This window comes from Zeugodacus cucurbitae, chromosome 2 (assembly GCF_028554725.1).
Source record: "Zeugodacus cucurbitae isolate PBARC_wt_2022May chromosome 2, idZeuCucr1.2, whole genome shotgun sequence".
Lineage (NCBI taxonomy): Eukaryota > Metazoa > Arthropoda > Insecta > Diptera > Tephritidae > Zeugodacus > Zeugodacus cucurbitae.
In genome coordinates this window covers 65017996-65041951 of record NC_071667.1, presented here as the reverse complement: position 1 = coordinate 65041951, position 23956 = coordinate 65017996, and the positions used below count along the sequence as shown (strand labels likewise).

Genomic DNA, 23956 nt, shown 5'->3' with positions numbered 1-23956 from the left:
TTTAGTATTTAAATAAGTTCGTTTGACCCACTTTTACTGGGTATGAAGTTGAATTAATACAAATGTTAAATTTCAAATACATACCATACATTTTTTTCATTCATTTCGTCACTCATCACTAATTCTCATCCAGTTAAAGATAACTTTAGCTAGCCTTTCTCTTACAGTATTCCTTTCCTCAGCGCAGTAAGGACTAGAAAAAAGTTTATAAAATTTAATTGTAATAAAATTTTACAAATGAAGTATTAAAATTAAACTACTTTAGTTGACTCTCACATTTTTTTTCTTCTATTTGAAATGTTGTATTAAGGATTCTTGCCTCCACAAAAATTTAGAATTTCAAGCAATTTTTTTTTTGCATTAAATCATGTTATTTTACAAAAGTAATAATATGGCATTATTACAAGATGTTTTGACTTGAAGTCACGAAAATTTATAGCTGTTTGTGTTGATCCAGTTCCAAAAAATGGTACTTGAGGAGACAATCATAAGTCTTTGGAGGTTCATCTAAAGTCACTCGGATAAGAAAAATTAGTTTTATAAATAGATAATCCTGGGTCTGAAAATGGCGGCCTCAGTAATATTTTTATAGATTTTCGGGAAAAAATTAAAAGCTCATTGGTCTTAAAAAATTTTTGAAAAATAAAAATAGGCACAGGATTATTATGAATTCTAAAGGCTGTATAAATTTCATTAACTTATCTACTGAGCGGTTTTCGAGTTACAGTTTTCACCAGTTCAAAAAATATATTTGTCGAATAACTCGAAAAGTAATTATCGGATCAACTTCAAATTTTCAGAGAATATTTTTCAGATACTACACTTAACAAATCTGCAAAAAAATAAAAATAAATTTTTTGATTTTTTACTCGCAATAGAAGTGTAGGTGTAAAAAAAATATGAAGATGGTGTCTATAAGTGATTTTAATTCTGTTTGCAATATGTTTTTTGGAACTAATAAGTTCCCAATATTCTTTAATCAAAATCCTAGTATGTAATAATGTATAAAACCGATGTGTCTACATCACAAATATATAGTGAATCGTTTGCTCTTGGCTAGCTGCCTTCCATTCATTCTACTTTGACTTTTTAACAATACTCTTCATACTGCCTTTAGTATCCAACTGTATTTCAATTTTATACTGATTACAATTTTGATCTAGAACGATGAAGCAGTTCCCGGATTTCGTCAGTATGGAGCCCACATAAAAGGTCTAACATTTATTCTTAAAGTATTACTTCTTCAGGCTTTACTTCAATAACTACTGGAACAATCTTCGGAATGTTCACTATTTTTCAAGAAGTTTTTTACTTGTGACTATGATTCCAGGATAATTTTTCACTATTCTACCCAATGAAATGGATTTTTGAAAGTCTTAGACTAACCACTACGTACATCATAATCAAAATTTACTTTAATTTAATAATCTGTACCATTCCAAAAATATACTATTTTCACTTCTATGAATATTCTTCAATTTTACTTCATATTCCCACAGGCATGCTTGCCAATACTACAGTAACCTTATAAACGTATATATGTACATATGTGCGTCTGCCTATTTGTTTATATTTATTTGGACAACAAAAATGGTTTTCACACATAAATACATCGCACCACACACACATCTCATTCTTCAAAAGGATCAACATACATATATACATACATATAGTGATAGAGTAAAAACACTACGCAAGTATGCATGCGTGTGAGTTTAACTCTTATATTTCGCTTTATGCTTCGTCGTACTTTTCCTCCATTCTGCCATTACATCATTGTTTGCACATAATAGAAAAGGTGACACAACAAAAGAAATGTGCGCTTTGAACGAATGAGTAGCTAAATGAGATGGCGAAAAGCATTACAAAAGGTCATAAAAATATTAAAATGTATACATACATACATATGTATAGTAGATGATAAGTTAGCTGAGTAGCGAGTTGGCGAATAAAAATGTGTGCGCAAAAAATATGAAAAATATTAAAATGAGTATTCGCACAAAAGAAAATTGATTTTATTTTTTTTCCAAGCTTTTCCCTTCATATGCAAAGTTGGCAAAGCAAAAACAGAAGAAAAAAAATCACAGAAGTGTATGCTTTTAATGCGCTTGTGTGCGCGCAATGCTGTCAAAAGTTGCTGACTGTGTGAGTGACACGACAAGGTCAACGCTGTGGCACACATTCACGCACACACACTTGCTAGTTGTGGCAGGCAAATAGTTGTCTAATAAAAAATAAAAAATAAAAAGTAAAATAAAATATAATAACTGCGTTTGCTGCGTTGATTTCACTATCGCGCCACACTGATTGACATTGACATTATCTTTCAAGTACAGTTAGTTTGCTACAAAAGCTTTTTACACTCACTGACACACATACATGCGCAAGTATGCTGTTAGCTGGCTTGTGCGTGTATGCCACATCCGCTTTCCACCGGATTTGCCATGAGCAGCGCTGTTGCCCTCAAAGTGGATATGAATGAGCAGACGCTGGCAGCCATATGCCACATGCCGCAACACACTTTAAGTTTTTTTTTTTGTCTTTAATGCGAGAAATTACTTTTTGTTTTTAATATTTTATTTTTAATATTTCCAAAGCAATTTCTCTTACATTTCCTGTGGAGTATAAAATCGTATTTTCACTTCTGTTGCAACCTTTCTGTTTCGACACATACAAACTCAACAGCTTTCACTTTCAATAGCGTCAGTTTATTCAATTCACTTTGTAGTCTGCATTGCTATCCAGGGAAATGTTGAGAAATGTCAGCAATTGATCAGCAGTGAGTGTGCTTCATTTGTTTGTATTGAGACTCTTGTCATTTGCTGTTGACTTTATAGAAATCAATTCAGTCAGTTGTTGTAAACATTTTATAAAAATTTTAAAAATTCCTGTACAGTAAATATTTGTTTAATTCGAAAGTAAAATAGTTCTTTCATCATATTTTCATTCTACCACAATTTTGGTTTTCAATTTTTATAAAGATTTTGCTTAAAATGTAAGTTTTTTCAAATGCGCCTCAATGTATGCTTCGATTTTTGAATATTTTTAGAATCTAAGCATACAGTGCTTATACACATACATACATTCATACATACGTGCATAAATATGATTTCTATAAATATTTCACATACTATTCCTAACCACTTTCGTTGGCATTTTCATTTCAATTCCTTAAGAATTAATCAAGTTTGCTTAGCACTTGGCCACTTGACATGCGCTCTTGCCGCTGCCACTGCCACTGTTCACTACCACTTTGCAGGCAATTTAATGGCTGTTAAATGGCTATTGGCTTATAATATACTACACGCCTCCCTCCCTCTATACGCCAGTTAGTTTTGAGAGTTTTCGGTATAAGCGCTTATAAATATAAACTTGAGAAATTTTAAGCAATAAATAAAGCTAAAGGAATTTGATTCGCTATTGATTTTTCGTATTTACAGCTTGTCCTATTATTCTTAGCAGTCAGCGTGGTATTTTTAGTGAAAGTTGAAGTGGTTAATAGTATATAGAATTTCATTAAGTGATGCTTGTGGAATTATTTGATTCTGAGTAGTTTCAGTATTGTTATTGACATCTAAAATAATTTAAAAATATTTTTTTCTCTTTCTTTCGAAATTTTGTAATTTGAGAACATGGTACTTTATATATATACATATTTTCATCAGAGAATATAAACTGATTTATTAGCAAAAAGAGATAAAACATTCATTAATTTTTTAATAATTTGAAGGTTTTATTTAGCATTGTTAGAATGATTCGATTTATCTCAAATATGCGTCGGTTCGTTCAATAACTTCTTCTCAATTTGAAGGTTATTTCATAATGCCACTCTCTTAGAAACCTTCGCTCCTAATGACAAAACACTTGGACAGTCAAAAAGTTTCACTTCAGGCGAATCTTTCACTAGCAAAATCATTCAATATAGACAGGAATAGGTAGTAATCACTTGATGTCAATTCCAGACTATAAGGTGGATAAAAGGAGTCAGCTCATCAAGCTACTAGAATTTCTGGAGAGTAAAATCGATGGAATACTATTGTCATACGGTCCAATTGCTGTACAGTACAAGGCCGAATTAAGAGTTTGACCATTTATTATATATTCAGTTGAGTGCAACTGATTAACAACAATATTAGATCAAGCAATAGTGGATTGATTTTTTCATCTGAGATTTTGGCCTTACATACAAGAAGTGGGTATATGCTTTAAGTAAGAAAACAGGAGCTTTTCCATTAATTTGATGTCCAGTGGCGGTATTTCAAAGCTACTCCATACGAAATTTTGATTGCGAACAGAGAGAAAAGGCTTCTTCTTGCCGCTTTTTACATCTCATAAACGCCTTTTCATAGTGTCTACGGATAGTGCGTTCTCTTTATGCCCACGTTTTATGTGGATCCTTCTGGGTGGATTGTTTCGTCGAAAAAAGACCTTTTTTCATGAATTTTTTTTAGAAAAAATTATTGCTGTAGGTTTTTTTACTTATTATTATATGAAAGTACAACATTTGAAGGATACTTAAAAAAAGTTTTATCGAAAAATAGCGAGGAATAACGGATTAACGTCGATCTCTGCAGGCACCTCGAAAAAAAGTTGTTGTGCGGCGACCAGCCTACAGCATCACTGGATCATCCGAAACCAAAAAAATCAAAATGCTTTCTTTAGTTTATTAGTTTGTCTTTCAATTGACGTCGAGTTTTTTTTTCATTTTTCAATTTTCAAATTTTTGGTACCATTTTCAAACCAAAATGACGATTTTAGACGAAAAAATCGACCTATTTGTTATTGTAAAATTGTTAGTAATTAAAATTTTTGGAAAAACTCGACGTCATATATGTCGAGAGCTATATGTATGTGATTGGCATTGCAACCGTTTAGCCGGTTATAGCCGAATCGACGATAGTGCGCCACCTGTCTCTCTCCTTTGCAGTTCGGCGCCAGTTGGAGATCCCAAGTGTAACCAGGTCGCTCTCCACCTGGTCCCTCCAACGGAGTGGAGGCCTTCCCCTTCCTCGGCTTCCTCCGGCGGGTACTGCATCGAACACTTTCAGGGCTGGAGTGTTTTCGTCCATTCGGACAACATGACCTAGCCAGCGTAGCCGCTGTCTTTTTATTCGCTGAACTATGTCAATGTCGTCGTATAACTCGTACAGCTCATCGTTCCATCGTCTGCGGTATTCGCCGTTGCCAATGTTCTGAGGACCATAAATCTTGCGCAAAATTTTCCTCTCGAAGACTCCTAGTGTCGTCTCATCTGATGTTGACATCGTCCAAGCTTCTGCACCGTAAAGCAGGACGGGAATGATAAGTGACTTGTAGAGCTTGATTTTGGTTCGTCGAGAGAGGACTTTACTGTTCAATTGCCTACTCAGTCCAAAGTAGCACCTGTTGGCAAGAGTTATTCTGCGCTGGATTTCGAGGCTGACATTGTTCGTGTTGTTGATGCTGGTTCCCAGGTATACGAAATTATCTACGACCTCGAAGTTATGACTGTCAACAGTGACGTGGGAGCCAAGACGCGAATGCGCCGACTGTTTGTTTGATGACAGGAGATATTTCGTCTTGTCCTCATTCACCTCCAGACCCATTCGCTTCGCCTCCTTATCCATGCGGGAAAAAGCAGAACAAACGGCGCGGTTGTTGCTTCCGATGATATCAATATCATCGGCGTACGCCAGGAGCTGTACACTCTTGTAGAAGATTGTACCTTCTCGGTTTAGCTCTGCAGCTCTTATAATTTTTTCCAGCATCAGGTTAAAGAAGTCGCACGATAGTGAGTCACCTTGTCTGAAACCTCGTTTGGTATCGAACGGCTTGGAGAGGTCCTTCCCAATCATGACGGAGCTTTTGGTGTTGCTCAACGTCAATTTACACAGCCGTATTAGTTTTGCGGGGATACCAAATTCAGACATCGCGGCGTAAAGGCAACTCCTTTTCGTGCTGTCGAAAGCAGCTTTAAAATCGACAAAAAGGTGGTGTGTGTCGATCCTCTTTTCTCGGGTCTTTTCCAAGATTTGGCGCATGGTGAATATCTGGTCAGTTGTCGATTTTCCAGGTCTAAAGCCACACTGATAAGGTCCAATCAGTTTGTTGACGGTGGGCTTTAGTCTTTCACACAATACGCTCGATAGAACCTTGTATGCGATATTTAGGAGGCTGATCCCACGGTAATTGGCGCAGATTGTGGGATCTCCCTTTTTATGGATTGGGCAGAGCACACTGAGATTCCAATCGTCAGGCATGCTTTCTTCCGACCATATTCTGCAAAGAAGCTGATGCATGCACCTTATCAGTTCTTCGCCGCCGTATTTGAATAGTTCTGCCGGTAATCTATCGGCCTCCGCTGCTTTGTTGTTCTTCAAGCGGGTAATTGCTATTCGAATTTCTTCATGGTCGGGTAATGGAACATCTGTTCCATCGTCATCGATTGGGGGATCGGGTTCGTCATCTCCTGGTGTTGTACTCTCACTGCCATTCAGCAGGTCGGAGAAGTGTTCCCTCCATAATCCCAGTATGCCCTGGACATCGGTTACCAGATTACCACCTTGGTCTCTACATGAGGATGCTCCGGTCTTGAAACCTTCGTTAAGTCGCTTCATTTTTTCATAAAATTTTCGAGCATTCCCTCTGTCTGCCAGCTTCTCAAGCTCTTCGTACTCACGCATTTCGGCCTCTTTCTTTTTTTGTCTGCAAATGCGTCTCGCTTCCCTCTTCAGCTCTCGGTATCTATCCCATCCCGCACGTGTTGTGGTCGTTTGCAATGTTGCGAGGTAGGCAGTCTGTTTTCTCTCCACTGCGAGACGGCACTCCTCATCGTACCAGCTTGTTTTTTGTCGTTGCCGAAAACCAATTGTTTCGGCTGCAGCGGTACGGAGTGAGTTTGAGATGCCGTTCCACAGTTCCCTTATACCGAGATGCTGATGAGTGCTCTCAGAGAGCAGGAGTGCAAGTCGAGTAGAGTATTTCGTGGCTGTCTGTTGCGATTGCAGCTTTTCGACGTCGAACCTTCCTTGTGTTTGTTGACGGGCATTCTTTGCTGCACAGAGGCGGGTGCGTATCTTCGCTGCGACCAGATAATGGTCCGAGTCTATATTTGGTCCTCGGAGCGTACGCACGTCTAAAACACAGGAGACATGTCTTCCGTCTATCACAACGTGATCGATTTGGTTCCGCGTGTTTCGATCAGGAGACAGCCAAGTAGCTTGATGTATTTTCTTATGCTGGAATCTGGTACTACAGACGACCATATTTCGGGCCCCAGCGAAGTCGATCAGCCTCAGGCCGTTTGGCGATGTTTCGTCATGGAGGCTGAATTTTCCGACTGTTGTGCCAAAGACACCTTCTTTACCCACCCTGGCGTTAAAATCACCAAGCACGACTTTTACATCGTGGCGGGGGCAGCGCTCATAGGTGCGTTCTAGGCGCTCATAGAAAGCATCTTTGGTCACATCGTCCTTCTCTTCCGTTGGGGCGTGGGCGCAAATCAGCGATATGTTGAAGAACCTCGCTTTGATGCGGATTGTGGCTAGACGTTCATCCACCGGGGTGAATGCCAGGACTCTGCGACGGAGTCTCTCTCCCACCACAAATCCAACACCAAATTTGCGCTCCTTTATATGGCCGCTGTAGTAGATGTCACAAGGACCCACCTTCTTCCGTCCTTGTCCCGTCCATCGCACTTCTTGGATGGCGGTGATGTCAGCCTTAAGTCGTATGAGGACATCAACCAGCTGGGCAGAGGCACCTTCCCAATTAAGGGTCCGGACATTCCAGGTGCATGCCCTTATATCATTATCCTTAAAACGTTTGCAGGGGTCGTCATCAAAAGGGGGGTGTCTCATCCGAGGCTTTCGTAGATTTTTCATTGGGGGGTGTTTTTATGTGGTGGGTCCCAAACCCTACGCACAACCGCATAAGCGGGCTTCGCCTTCTCACTTTAGCTCGCCTTCAAACGGATGTCTGTTGGCTACCCAGAGGATACTTGGTCTAAAACCGGAAGTCGTGAGCTGCTTGAACCATGTGGAGAAGAATCGTTTCTGGCCACTCCCAAGTGAGTGACAATCAAAAACTTTCCTCACTTGCGTGAACTTCTACACATGATCCCATCCTCCTAGAGCTATATATATGTAGAATATTTGTACAAAATTTCAAAACGATCGATGCAGTAGTTTTTTCTGTAGGCTGGTCACCGACTTTAAAAATGACATTTGGGAAAATCGATTCAAAGTTTTGTACACTCAGCGCAGGTAGCTGGAAGGCGCGCAAGCCTAAGTTAGAGGTACCGTTATTCAACCTGCTGTAACTTCCTTAGTTTATCTCCGAATGACCTAAAACTTTAACACAATATTAACACGTATGACTTTCCAGTCTCTCGTAAGGGGACAATATCGGCCCTAGTATCCTCAACACAGGACTTATTTTTACTCATACCTTTGTTTAACTAAAATTAATAAATTTATTGAGAATATTAATTTTCTATAAAAATATAAGAAAAAATTACACACAAAAATTTACAAAAAAACTGAAATTAAGCACGCGTTGTTAATTAGGTGCACGGCCGCTTTTAAACATTCGCAATAAAAATTCCATTTCTCCAGAATATCGGTTTCGAGTTACAAACCTTCATGTGAAAGAAACTAATAGGAGCATAACTTTCATTCCTTCACGATTTTACACACCAGTGCAAAATATTTGCAGAGCCATGCCCTTGTTAATTAGTTGCACGCAACTGTATTACTTTATTGTGAGCCATCAAATTGTTTATTTATTTTTATATGTTATTTATAGCCAGGTGGCAACCCATTAAGCTATTTAGAAGGCATATGATGCCTTATTATTACAGTTTATTAAATAAAAAAAATGTTTATAGAAATACCAACAACAATATTATTTGATACAATTCAATATAAGATTGGCGCGTTTAAACTTGTTTACCTAGAAAATACAATATCCTTCTTTCAAACTAATATACTCCCTATCTGAAAATATGAACTACGCCCTCATTGCATTATTTTTCTTCAACTCAAATATTTTTTTTATTTATCCCGTTTATTTTACACCTTGCCATTTATATTTACCTTCACATTAAACAAAAAAAAATTTCCCAATATCTGTTCCAATACCATTGTATTAAACCAACAACACGACACACCAATTCTCTCCACTCACTCCGAATGCTTAACAAACAATTGTTCAGGAATAATGCGCATTAAGTGCACACGAAATTTTCGACCGACTAACGGCAACTGGCAACTGGCAACACTAATGCAATAACAATAACGCTTAGTGATATACCGTTGCAATTGAATAGTTTTCAGCCTACAAGCCACAAAATAACACAGCGAGTAGTAAATGCATTAAGCCAAACGCTGCATTCGACGGTGCCATTTGAAAATTATTTGTAAGCTGATGCTTAAGTGCGAGTGTGTGGGTGTGAGTGCATTGCACTAATATTGAAATAAAATGCCACTACAATCGAAGCGATTTGCATTTTGCAGCGATTAACGGGCACAACAGCACAACTGATAGGCATATAGGCATATATTTGTGTGTGGTAGCTATAACAAGATAAACGCCAAAAAGTATGCAATGCAAATTTATTAACGCACATAAACACACACAAAAACGATGTAATATAAGCAGGTTGAAAGCAACCAATATACAGTTGCACTTATGCATGTAGATAGTTGTTGGTTTGTTGTTGTTGTTGTTGTCCCTCGCACATAAATGCATTTCTGTAAAATTGTATAAACCACGCCAGGTAACTACTCCACGCGCCCACTTACAAGGCATAAACGAATGCATGGCGCTCAGCTCATATGCAAATGCCTGTTCGACTGCGAATGCACTTTAATGCGGCGAATATTGGTCAAATTGCAGCTGCACCTGCGCGCAGGAGGCAGGAGATATGCAGGCACACATAGAAGAAAACACGCGCGTTCGTTGTGCATGCTTGCCGATTGTATTACTGCGCAATCGGATTACAACTGCGTTGCAATGGCTTTCGTGGCAGCTGTGGCATGATGCGTGCTGTGTTAGTTGCTGTTGTTGCGATACTATATTTTTGCATTGTTAGTGGCGTACACTCACGTAAATCTTGCCATTACAAACCTCATTACGCGCTGCCACTCAGCCTAGTGTAGTGACAGTGAAAGTAAAGTGAAACCGATGTGTGGCACACATACATACATACATACAAAAAATAAATGTATGAATTTCAACTGCATGCAACCCTCATCCACTTTGTTGCGGCGCCACACTAACGCATTTTCAAATAGGATTTCAAGCAGATGTGGCATGCAACGCTAATGCACTTACATACATACATATGTACGTGTGTGTTTTTCCTCTCAGCTGTCTGTCTGTTACGCAGCTTACGCATTTGAACTATTTCGCAGCTTTCGCTGTCGACAAGGAAATAAGCAGGAAAATGGAAATGGAAGTTGTCCTACAAGCGCACTGGCAAGCCGCCACACGCGCACATATACAGATACAGATAACAGCTGATATATATACAACTGTATATGTGTAACTGTACATACACGCACACACGAAAGCACTCACGCGCGAATTCGCGAAATGTGTGTGTGTGTGTGTGTGTGTGTGCCGCAAATGAACTTGCCACATGTGCGCTTTCCCACAAAACTCGCACGAGCAAAAAACAAAACACAAAAACAAAAACATCTAAAAAATACCAAACAACAAAAACAAAAAACCCTAACAGTGAAATGGCAGTTGTACTGCGCTGCATAAATGTCATAAAATACCGTTGTTCGTGTGTGTTAGTGCAACACACGCGCAACATATCAACAAAACAACAACAACAATAGAAGCAAAAACTCACGCGCTAAATGAAAACAAAAAACACGCGTGTCGCTTGTATGGAAATGTTAAAATATTGTCGCCATATGCTCTGTAGAGGGCACTCCAGTGAATGCCACTCTTGGCAAACACAGCACTTGTACGTGAGCACAACAAATAGTTGCATTGCTGTGCGTATTTGCAACATATGCGCTCGCATGTCAGTGTAGCTAGAAAAATACAGATACATACATACATATATGTACCATTTCATATCTGCATATATATGTTTTTGTTATTGTTGTTATGTGCAATCGCTTGCCATGCTGCTGCAGGCGAAATTTATTTTGTATTTCATTTTGTGCTTTTTTTTTGTTTTTTGGTTTTGCTGCCACCGAGGTAAGCTCGAGGTAATCCATAGAGCGCATGATAACCATTTGTTAACCAATGTTGCATTGAGTAACTTTCAAATCTCGGCAGTAAATATCGCTCTTGTATGCAAAAACAAAAATAAAGCAGGGAGAAAATAAAACCGATAATAGTATTGAAAATTTTGTATTTTTGGTTGTCGGTAAAATACAAAAAACGTATTTCATCCGGAGCACATATAAAAAATATTTTTAGGAAATATGCATATTTCTGTCCATCGACATTCCAACATTTTAAGCTTCGGTTGCAAAAAAAGGAAAAAATGAGCCAAACAAAATTAAGAAATAGCTGTAGATTAAAAATATAGCATATATTTGAAATTTTAATTCTTCAGTAGGGTTGCCAACTAATATTGAAAATGTAAAAAATATAAGCATTTATAGATTCAACTTAGTCATTATGGAAATTCTATCCAAATTTGTTTGACCACAAAGTTTGAAGAAGACTAAGAATTCAATATATTAGTAGGGTTGCCAACAAGTTTAGAATATATCTTAAAAAAAAATATTTTATTAGGTCTACAACTTTGCTTCCGCCGATGGCGTCGGATTTTCTGTAAATTTAAGACTTTTTTTTTTGTATAAAAACGGTTACAAATGTCGATGAGCCTCAGCCGCACTTTTCTTGGAATTAAAAAAGAAAGCAAAATTTCCCGCAAATGTCGAGAATTCGGCTCAAAAAATGACATTTTCAGTTGAGAATGCATTTGTGATGCAAACAGATCTCTACAAATATTTTGTTGGGTTAATGTAGACACAAATGTCCAAGATCGATATAAAACGATTTAATCGACCAGTGCTTGACCCTAGAGACATCTATTGGAAAACGGCGGAAGCAAAGTTGTAGTAGTAACTTCAGCTTAATCTCTATTGAAATATTATATTATATTTATTTGGCTAAAAGGTCACGAGAAGACTTAGCTGGTGCACCTAATGAGTTTTTGGTTATAAGATAAAGAATATAAAAAAACTATTTTTAATTAATTTTGTAAGAAACAATTTTTTGTATTACCATTGAAATATAAATTGGAAATAATATGGAGTTAGCTGTATAATTCCAAGATATTTTCCAGAATTATTCAAAGGATTTAACATTTTTCAAGTTCAATATGGCAATATATTGAAATTATAATAAGTAAGGAAGAGCTAAGTTCGGGTTCCACCGAACATTTAATACTCTGGCAATTTATGTATTAAATTTTATTAAGAGAACACACAATTTGACCCATATATTCGAAATAAATTCCACTAGAAAACAAAAACTATTAAATATAATATATAGGGACTGTGGTAATACCTGGACCGATTTCAACAATTTTTGATGCCAATCTGTATTATATCCCAAATTTTTCGTTCGCTTAATTTCGCTAAGATATCTCACATATTAACCGATATATACGGTATAAAGTCCACCGGAAGTTTGAAAATCCACATATGAGTTATATAGGGGTTAGAGGAAAAATTGGACTGATTTTACCCATTTTTGGCACAGACGAACACTGTTTGAAGAAATACATCTCCTTTGAAGTACTTTAGAATATCTGAGAGATTTACCAATATTTTTAATAAAAAATAGCCGCAAACTTCGAGTTCCACATGTTCGATATCTGGGGCCTTGAAACGTTATAATCCGATTTCGGTGATTTTTAGAAGGGTTATGTCACACGAGAAACGCATTATTTGTGCAAAATTTTGTGCCGATATCTGCACTGGTGTTTAATTTATAGATTGCTAAGTGCACGCATCAGATGTGCTTTAAAATTGTAGTGTGGAGATAATTGCTGCGGTTGTGCACCGATTTCGCTACTTTTCAAACTGTAGTATAAGGATGCCAAAATATTGATGATAAAAATAGACACATGATTCCATATGAACCTCCTCTATAACTTCTAAGGTTGTATAAGTAAAGAGAGCAATATCATCCTTTCAAATAAGCAATATAATACCAAAATAAACATCTAACGAGCTGTTTTTGAGTTTAATGCTCTTTTCTTGAAAATAATACAGACTAAAATATCAAATTTTGCATACTTCAAAGTATTGTATAAAAATGTTACTCATACGCCCCTACCAACACAATACAGATACCACAACTACTACCTCTCTTATATTTAAACTTAATGCAATATGAAGCTCAAATAAAATGTTGAATTATTAAAAAATTCTTACCGAAGAAAAAGGTAGAATTCGTTCTCTCTCTCTCTCTCTGTCTCTCTCTCTCTCTAAAAAGACAAACCTACGCCTTTACCGAAAACTTTTCAGCGCCAACGCAATAAATGCGAACTATAAATCATTTTTTCCAGCCTACAAAAGCAGTTGGTGTAAAAATAGAATCAGAGAGTGCCTTAACTCTGCACGCGTGGTTAAAAATAGCCAATAGCCAGTCGGATTTTGTTACTTTTCTCACACAATTTTTGATAACTTCAACTGTGTAAGCAAATTGAAAGTAGACAGCAAATTTGACAAGGGTAAATTAAATATTTATCCACGCACATTCATACTGCTGTGCACACACAAAGCATAAATAAATAAAATATATGCTTGTGGCTACAAATATGCGTTTGCGCAAGTAAAACTTTATGATTCTCGTATGATTCCTTGCACGCAAGCACTTCTCAAATTCAGCACTGACCGGCTGCCACACGCGTTGCTGGCATTTTTAGCATTTTTAGCATTTTTTTTTATTTTTGTTTGTATTTGTTTTTTTTTTTTTGGAATGTCTAAAGAGATTAAGCAATTTCTTTGTCAGCAAAATATTCAATATCGAAATTCATTTGGAAAAATGTCAGTCAAATGCCAAAATGCTAAATCAACTGGTTTGGAAATTTATTTTAAATAGAATAAAAAGCAAACGAACGCAGTGCAACATTCCACAAATTGTGGCTGATGACGTCATAGGTACGCAGGCAAGAATGTATGTACGTCAGTCTGAAGGTTTTTAGTTAGCAGTCTGATAGCAGGCTTTTAAATGATTTTTGCCTTGTTTTTTTTTTTTTGTTTTTTTTTTTTTGTTTTTGAGATCGATCATCAGTACTTTTTATTGAGGTGGCCGCTAATTAAATGTGACATTTTTGTGTATTTTTTAATATTCTTTAAAAAAAAATATTAAAAAAAAATTGCCGAAATTTGTAAGCTCTACATTCTTTAATTGTTCACAATGGAGAATTTAAAAAACTTTAAATATTTTTGTGAGTTAAAGACCTAATAATCCAATAATATTTTTAAACCGAATTGCCACCAGCAGCAAATTAATTGTCTTTTTCAATAACATAATCCTTAGCTGAAATAAAAATATTTATACGCTTAATTTAAGAAAAAATACTTAACAAAAAGGCATTATGAAATGTAAAATTTATTTATCAATTCAAATCGCTTTTCACTAATTTTTTCTCTGAACGTATACCATTTATACTCGTATCAATCTCTCGCCAACTAACAAATGCCCATTGACATATAATCACATCTACGATTGAATGCTTTCAATTTACATGATTTATAGCGCTTTAAGCTGCTGCAAAAAAAAACAGTCTGCCATAAATTGTAAATATTTAATTTCAGTTAATTTCGCCAACGAGAAATGTGCAACGCTTTTTATGCTTTATTGATATTATTTCATTTTTTAGTGCCTCCAACACAGCGACCAACACTCTATACTGTATCATATACACTCATAATTTTCATGTACAACAATTTTGAATCATAATTCACGCTTTATATTTATTACATGTACATATGTATATACAGTATCCGACAAAATTATGCGTACCCCACCAGATTTTTTACTATTATTTGAATATTTCTTGATTTGAATTTGCCAAAAAGTGTTATCAAATGCCGCCAAGTTTTTCGAAAATACTAATTTGGAGTAATGCGAGCTTTTTAATTAGAAAAATACGAAAGGCAATCAAAAAGTTTGACGAAAAAGTCGTGAGAGGCTCCAAAGTAAGTACATCCAAGGCATCATTAAGTTCGGAGTTGGAAATATTTTAGTTCGGGGTTGCCGTAGCTACAGTGGTCTATCAAATTTGTTATTAATCGAAGGCAAATGACGGGCGAGTCCTACGTAGTGATGCTGAGTACAAATTTAGAGCACTCAGCACAAAAAATGGACTTCGATGATAACTCTATATACCAGCAGGACAATGAGTCCAAACATACAAGTTGGATTAGGAAGAATGTTGCGATCAAAAATCGATAGAGCTCCAACTGTGACCTGCCAAAACGTTGACTTAAATCCTTTTAAGTATTTATAATACAATATTTGAATGATAAGCTCACCCGATATTCTTGTCGTCCCAATAAATAAGACATTTTAAATGGATTTAGGGACTCCTGGGAAAACATGCCACAATCACTTTTTCAGAACTTGGTAGACAGCATGTCTCAAAGTCTTTTGGTTGTAGTTAACTCTAAAGGAAGCTAACCTTATAATATGTAGGAGTATCCATACCTTTATCGCTGTTGAATATGTGTCTTTTTAAGATGATCGTGTGTTGTGCAACAAATAATTCTAATTATACAATATTGAAATTTAAATATTATCTATAATATAAAAATGAATCGCAAAATGTGTTGCTAAGCGCATAACTCGAGAACCGCTGGACCGATTTCGCAAATTCTTTTTTTAGAATATTTCTAGAGGTACAGGGATGGTTCTTACGGAGAGAAAAATTTAAAAAAATTGGCTGAAAAAGTCTTAAATCCACAATTTTCTAATCTGCCATACAAACAATTTGTGTCGTTAGTCTCGAAAAAAGTCGAGAAGGGCCAAACCGATTTGGCTTATTTTAGTTTTGAAATATTTATGGAAGGCCAGGGAAAGATTAGAAAGTTCATATGTATCGAAAAATAGTGAGGAAGATAACAAGAAGATGATTTTATTTGAGTTAACAACAAAATTATAAAAAAAAAAAAACAAAACAAAAAATAATAATATTTTGAAAGTTGTCATTGTTGCTTTTTTAAAATATTTTTCTCATTGTTCAATTGTATAAGGCTGTGTCGATAGCCCAAAACAATTTGTAACAAGTAGGGAAAGGCAACCGAACATTTTATACTCTCGCAATTTATTGATGTAATTTTATTACACACAATTTGAAATAAAGTCCAATAGAATAATGAAAATCAGCATATATAGTACATGAGGGTTGAGGTAATTCCTGAACCGATTTCACTCATTTTCAACGCCCAGTTATAATGGGCACCTGTTAGTAGGCAGACAAACGGCAATTCGGCCTTGAAATTACTCCTAACTTGCAAATCAACGAAACACCAGTCTGCAAAAGAGCTATAAAGAAGATTTTCCAGATATTCAAATTGCTGGAGGTACTGCACAGGACCTTAAAAGATTTACGCAAGAACGAAAATATTTTTGGTGAAGCCATGATTCTGTTGGCAGGTGATTTTCGCCAGACTACTTCTGGATCAACTAATCACATTCCTAAAATCATCTAATTTGTGGCAACACATAAAGAATCGCCAATTAACAAATAACATACGAGTGTTTTTCCAACAATATCACACTACGATTGTAGAAATAGTTGGAAATGGTAGCGACGCAGTTGACACCTCGCTGGATTATTAACATTTTTAACGGGTTTTTGTCACTTCATGGCCTCGAAAGAGGAGCTTATTCGTGTTTTTCCTGACAAGAAACCAAAATATATTATAACAACTAACATACCACTGATTTTGCAACAATATCAAATTGCGATTGTAGAAGCAGTTGGAAATGGTAGCGTCTCAGTTGATACCTCGAGGGATTAATAACATTTCCAACATATTTTTTAACGGGTTTCTGTCACTTGATGGCTTCGAAAGGGGAGCTTATTCATCGTGTTTTTCCTGACATGAAATCACAATATATTAAACATAAATGACTGATTGAATGACCTATATTGGTGGTAAAAAACAAGGATCTCTTTGATCTTAATGCGACAAGTTAGAATTATGTTAAGGGAGAGTAAACACAGCTACAAACCAGGATGACGTATTCAATTATCCCACAGACTATTTTAAATTGCTGGACTATCCCCACTCACTTGCAATTAAAATTAGTGTGAGTTGTCATCATGCTGCGTAGCATAAATCAACATCAAACTTTGCAAAAGAACAAGACTGGCTGTGAAGAAGGTAATCAATATCGTCACCAAAGCCAAGATAAATCCAACTATTAAATTTGGTCATTTGTTCCTTTCTCCAATATACGATTAAAAAAATCAAAGTTTTACTAATTATGATGATTTACGCTTAACACAGATCTACAATAATGGCAATCAATCATTTTAAAATTTATCGGCTATAACGGTTTCGTCTTTATGCGTAAGAATTTTTTCTCTGCATTGAAAGATTTACTAATTTAATGTATAGCTTAGTCACAAAAACGTGCGGGCGGGTCGGCTAGTAATAAATAAATTTCACTGCTTAAAAACTATAGTCAATTTTGTGTTCGCATTCATAGGGTATACATAATTTTGTCGAACACTGTATAGATAATATATTTCGTGTTTTTATGCTCTTTCATTGCCAAACGCTGGCACTGTGCCAAATACCTTTTATTTATGTTTTTTTTTTGTTAATTTTCGCTGTCTTTTGGCGTGTCAAAAAATTGTGTTGTTGCTACAATTGCCGTATGTGCGTCGCTTGGTGTGGTGTTGCCACACTTTTTACATTCTTCAATGCATTTTATTTACTTATTTTCTGCCTTTTTTGTTTGCCAAATTTTTCTTTTAACATATTTCTTTCATTTGCTTGGTTTTTTGGCTGCCATTTCGCTGTGGCAAGGCAATCTGTGGCAGCGTGCTAAATTATAGTTATATACATATGTATGTGTCTGTGTGTGTGCAAATATGTTGATAAAATATTGTGTGTTTGCGCTGCAATGACAAGTAGACGTCGTCGACGGCTGCAGCAGCCGAATGGGAGCATGAAAATATTTTCTGTGGTAATTTTTCACTTTTATGATTTGCTGTTGATGCTGTGCTCAATGGTAGAGTGGTGGCGCCACGTCATAATGCGTCGCTCGTCTTTACGAGTACAATGCGGTAGAAAATTCGGCGCAGCGAGTCTTCGCGTGTTTGATGGCTAAATATTTTAACAAAAAAGATGCGAAGAAGATAACCGAAATATGATTTTAAGCGCGTTGCAATTTCAATTAATTGCAACTAGCGGCTGTATTGTGTGTTGCAAGTATAGTGAAATATATGCAAACAACTGCTGTTATATACATATATATCTGCATATGAACCAACTGTCGTTTTCGCATCCTTTCACGTCAGACTTGAGTGCAATTAATTCCTTGCCGTCCATCAACATAATTGCACTTTCTTTCAACAACTCAATGCAACAACAACAATACACACACACACACATACAATTATGATTTAATCGTTGCCACAATATTTTCGCAGACAATTTGCTCGCACACAGCAAGCAATAACAATAACAACACAGCGACCAACCGTCCAACCGTCCAACCGCCACTATGTCCATTCTTCGGTTGCAACAATATTTGCCACAATTCATTGTAGCTTGCAGCAACTTGATAAATATTCGTGGTGACGCAATAAAAGTAAAGCACCAACGAAGACCACAACCACAGACAACAACTACTCGTACATATAGACAACGGAATCACTTACTCGTAGCATGCATATTGAGGCAACAACTTTATTACTTGCAACAATGCGAACAGTGCCACAACAAGCCGCTTTAATTTTAATCTTAAATAAAATCAAAAACAAAAACATCAACAACAGCATTGGCAGCGACTTCATCGCCAGCGCCATCATAATCATCATCATTTTGGTCAACATTCTCGGCTGTCTGTCTGTCTGTCGCTTTTACGGTTTTCGTATATTCTTCGTCAGCGATTTAGTTTTCTGCCTGCATGTGGCAACTTAAATGTCATCAACAATATATTTTATTTGTTGTTGTTGTTGGCAGCAATTTTCATTTATTGTTTGTTTGGTTTTCGTAGTAGTTTTTGTTGTTGTTGTTGGTTTTCTTTGGTTTTCTTTGGTTTTGTTATTACGTGTTCATTTCTATAGTGTCTGCATTATGCTCTTTTGAATTCGCAAATGGACTATTGTCCTTCCAGTGCTGGCTTTGTTCGCTGCCAGTTCAATGCATTCCGTATTTCTGTGTCTATTCAGCAGTGTTTTTTTTTTTGTTATTTTAACTAATGACTCTAAAATTTAAATGCGATTTTCCTGGTTTGGATTTTTGAGTCAAATTTAAAATAATTTTATTGCTTTAAAATTTTTACTGAAATATTAAAAAAAGTATATGAAATAAACTGCAAAGTAGTCCGAGTCCTAACAAATGGTTCATAAAACCGCTAGTAGTTCTCAGAATTTCGTTTCAGCAAGGAAATAATTTTTTTTTTACTTATTATGTATTACATCATTCTATATAACCGGCACTTAATTGTTCAACCGAATCCTGGTGATTTTTATTTGTAGCATGCTTTTAGGATTTTTACAGTTATATATTAAAAATATATTATGTCACGCTTTTCATATCCTATTTACTATTATAATATTAAACAAAATGTTATCGTGATTGCTTTAAGTAATTGATATTCGTATTAAATATACAAAATATGCCACGGGGCGTATGAGTAACTAAAATTTTGTATTTCAAATATACAAATGAAATCACAGTGGCATTTTAAGCCGATTAATAAAAAAATATTGATCACTATTTGGTTAGTGAGATACGAAAATTAACTAAAAAAAACAATATTTACAAAAAAAAAGTAAAAAAAATTATGGCCAAACTTGTGAATAAAATATTTAAAGCAATTTCGGTATTTAGCAGATATTGCAATTTGGAATTACACTTTTTATACAGTTTGCAAATTAAATAAAATCCTCTTGTTTGCTAATCTATTATTCATTCAATAATGCTGTTTTTTTTTTTGTAAAAAAATTATAACAAAATTGTATAAGATTAAAAATGAATTTTCCAGTTCAACGAAGTTGAAAAAAATTCAAAATAAATAGTAAATAAAATTATATTTTTTTCTTAATTAAATAGAAGTTATTTTTGTTTTTTGTATAAAAAGCTTTATTACAATGCCTAAACGATTTGATTAGAAATATGTTTATAACTATGCGCCGAAATGTAGGCAACATTTTTTCTATGTTTTTGAATATCTTATGGAAGCAATTAAACTACATAAATAATTTGGATTGATTGTGGATTGAAACGACTTAAAACAAATGTCTTTCTTTGTTATCTATCTATTTTCATATAAGTATATACATTTTCCTAAAGTTCCTAGGTGGAACACAGCGCCCAAATAAATATATATAAATGTGCGATTTAGAAAATGCAAGCCTATCTGCTTTCACTTTAAACTGGTTCAAATAGTGCAAGAAAAAGCTGCATCTTCGAAAATGTCATCATTAAATTTCGAAGTTTGCAACTTTGACGTCACTTGAAATTTCTGCACACTCTACACAAAGCCAGCACAAAAATTCTATAACAAATATTGTATGATAAAATATTTGCGCTCATTAGAAAAGCAATTGGAGCAATAAACTGTAGAGAAAATAACCTAAAAAAAATAAGAAAAATAAACAATTGAAATGTAGCAATATTTAGAGCAACAATCATGAAGAAAACTATTACACAGCAAAGGGGCAGAAGAGGCAACATTTCAAATACTAAGAGTAAATAGCGGCAGTTACGTCACGCGACTAACAATGGCGACTGTCGGCAGGACAACACAAGTTAAACTAGAAAATAGAAAATATACAAACCAAACGCAATATTGTGCAACAAAGTGTTTGGCTGGGCTTTCAGCAAGTGGACACATGGTGAAAACAAATTCTCTCCCGACATTACTTATACGCCCTTTAAGGCTTTCCTAATGTACATACAGTTATTGTTTTATGCTGCTTATTTTGTATGTGCATGTGTCTTTTGTGTGCCTGCAATGTCAATCCTCATGCCGCCAGCCATACTGTCGCGCTGTAACGTTGTGCCTTCAAATTACTGAAGCATACTTTAAGGCGCCGTGGCATTAAAACATCTGCCAACTGGCAAGCGCGCAGCGAGTACCCACCATAAAATATGCTGCACTTGCCCTCCTTTCAACGGAAATTTGCGAGAAACTAGCCGCGAACTAGAAGCGACAATAGCAACAAACACATGCTTGTTTTTGTAGCAAGCAGGAATGCATTGGCGCCACCACAAATAAAACTGAGAATGCAATTTGCCATTTTATGGCGTTGATGTGGCGAAATCTTGGTTCTTCTCACATAAAATTGTCTTTAATTAGAATTGAAAATATTTTTAGTTGCCACATTAAATCCATTGTCATTTGGTTGTTTTACAACGCGTAAAATAGACAATTGTCAACAAATAATAAATTAATATGGCAATTATGTCATTTAATATTAATGAGATTTGCATTGCTTCATATCTTGGTTGTTTGGTGTTTGCATGTGTATATGTGTATTTGTGAGTGTTTATTGTTTATTAGCCTAATTGGTGTCAGCGTTTTGTTGTGGAGCGTATAACTTCAATAGCGCGCTCTCGTTAATAAATTTTGATTGCAATTTTGTAATTTCACGGCAAACAATTAAATTTAAACTATTCACCGTATTCATGTATATTAATGTTACATTAATAAATTAGTACAATGGAATTTTGTGATTATAATTTATAATTAGCCGCAGTCATGCTGTAATGCAATTGGCCTAATTTATTATGTTAATGATGCCGTTGGAGTATTTCATATGTAAAAAATTCAAATTACACATTTTGACAGCAAAATTTTTAGTTTTTTGTTGGGTTTTTTACGAATATTTGATTTTGCGACAACAGTCCTGATATTGAAAAGTTATGAATATTAAAATTTTTATTAAAAAAAAATGTTTATATTGTTGGAAGTTGATTTTCAAAAACACCGTTTTTCATATTATAGAATCTGATTTAGTAACTATGAAAAGTACAGAAAAGACATCTAAAGTATATCTTAGGTGTGTGACTTTAAGAAATTATTACATAATGCTCCAAAATGTAGGCTATCATTAAATGAAAGTGTCAGCATTTAAGATTTTGCAAATCGAAAGTCACACAATCTAAAATACAGTGGAGCTTACATAACTCAAACTTATAACGGGTGATTTTTTTGAGGTTAGGATTTTCATGCATTAGTATTTGACAGATCACGTGGGATTTCAGACATGGTGTCAAAGAGAAAGATGCTCAGTATGCTTTGACATTTCATCATGAATAGACTTACTAACGAGCAACGCTTGCAAATCATTGAATTTTATTACCAAAATCAGTGTTCGGTTCGAAATGTGTTTATCGACAAATTTTGTTCAGCGATGAGGCTCATTTCTGGTTGAATGGCTACGTAAATAAGCAAAATTGCCGCATTTGGGGTGAAGAGCAACCAGAAGCCGTTCAAGAACTGCCCATGCATCCCGAAAAATGCACTGTTTGGTGTGGTTTGTACGCTGGTGGAATCATTGGACCGTATTTTTTCAAAGATGCTGTTGGACGCAACGTTACGGTGAATGGCGATCGCTATCGTTCGATGCTAACAAACTTTTTGTTGCCAAAAATGGAAGAACTGAACTTGGTTGACATGTGGTTTCAACAAGATGGCGCTACATGCCACACAGCTCGCGATTCTATGGCCATTTTGAGGGAAAACTTCGGAGAACAATTCATCTCAAGAAATGGACCCGTAAGTTGGCCACCAAGATCATGCGATTTAACGCCTTTAGACTATTTTTTGTGGGGCTACGTCAAGTCTAAAGTCTACAGAAATAAGCCAGCAACTATTCCAGCTTTGGAAGACAACATTTCCGAAGAAATTCGGGCTATTCCGGCCGAAATGCTCGAAAAAGTTGCCCAAAATTGGACTTTCCGAATGGACCACCTAAGACGCAGCCGCGGTCAACATTTAAATGAAATTATCTTCAAAAAGTAAATGTCATGAACCAATCTAACGTTTCAAATAAAGAACCGATGAGATTTTGCAAATTTTATGCGTTTTTTTTTTTTAAAAAAGTTATCAAGCTCTTAAAAAATCACCCTTTATAACTCTAAGTTCTCCATAACTTGAACTATTGAATTGGAAATAGAAGTCAAATTTCATACAAATTTTCTTTCATAAATAAATAAAAAATACACGTTTTAAGTTATTTTTGTAAGGTTTGTTTCGTCGAAAAAAGACGAAATGATTTTTTTTAGAAAAAATTATTGCTGTAGGTTTATTTTACTTATTATTATATGAAAGTACAACATTTGAAGGATACTTAAAAAAAGTTTTATCGAAAAATAGCGAGGAATAACGGATTTATCATCGATCTCTGCAGGCACCTCGAAAATAAGTTTTTGTGCGGTGACCAGCCTACAGCATCACTGGATCATCAGAAACCAAAAAATCAAAATGCTTTCTTTAGTTTATTAGTTTAGCTTTCAATTGACGTCGAGTTTTTTTTTAATGCTTCAATTTTTCAATTTTTGGTACCATTTTCAAGCAAAAATTACGATTTTAGACGAATTAATTTTTGGAAAAACTCGACGACATTCGAGAGATATATATATGTAGAATATTTGTTCAAAATTTCAAAACGATCGATGCAGTAGTTTTTTCTGTAGGCTGGTCACCGACTTTAAAAATGTCATATTTGGGAAAATCAATTATAAGTTTTGTACACTCAGCGCAGGTAGCTGGAGGTACCGTTATTCAACCTGCTGTA

The 23956-nt window shown here is 35.5% G+C and overlaps 2 protein-coding genes across 6 annotated transcripts in view; one reads left to right on the top strand and one right to left on the bottom strand.

The window, feature by feature from the left end:
• The window catches only part of LOC105218430 (tRNA:m(4)X modification enzyme TRM13 homolog), a 793174-nt gene that overhangs the window by 34260 nt on the left and 734958 nt on the right, over nt 1-23956 (bottom strand). For all 3 annotated transcript variants that reach the window (XR_008469969.1, XR_008469970.1, XR_008469971.1), the window contains one exon: nt 85-193. The gene's annotated coding sequence lies outside the window, so the exon portion shown is untranslated. The remainder of the gene's footprint in view (nt 1-84; nt 194-23956) is intronic.
• The window catches only part of LOC105218112 (uncharacterized), a 207388-nt gene that overhangs the window by 137560 nt on the left and 45872 nt on the right, over nt 1-23956 (top strand). The window lies entirely within an intron of this gene.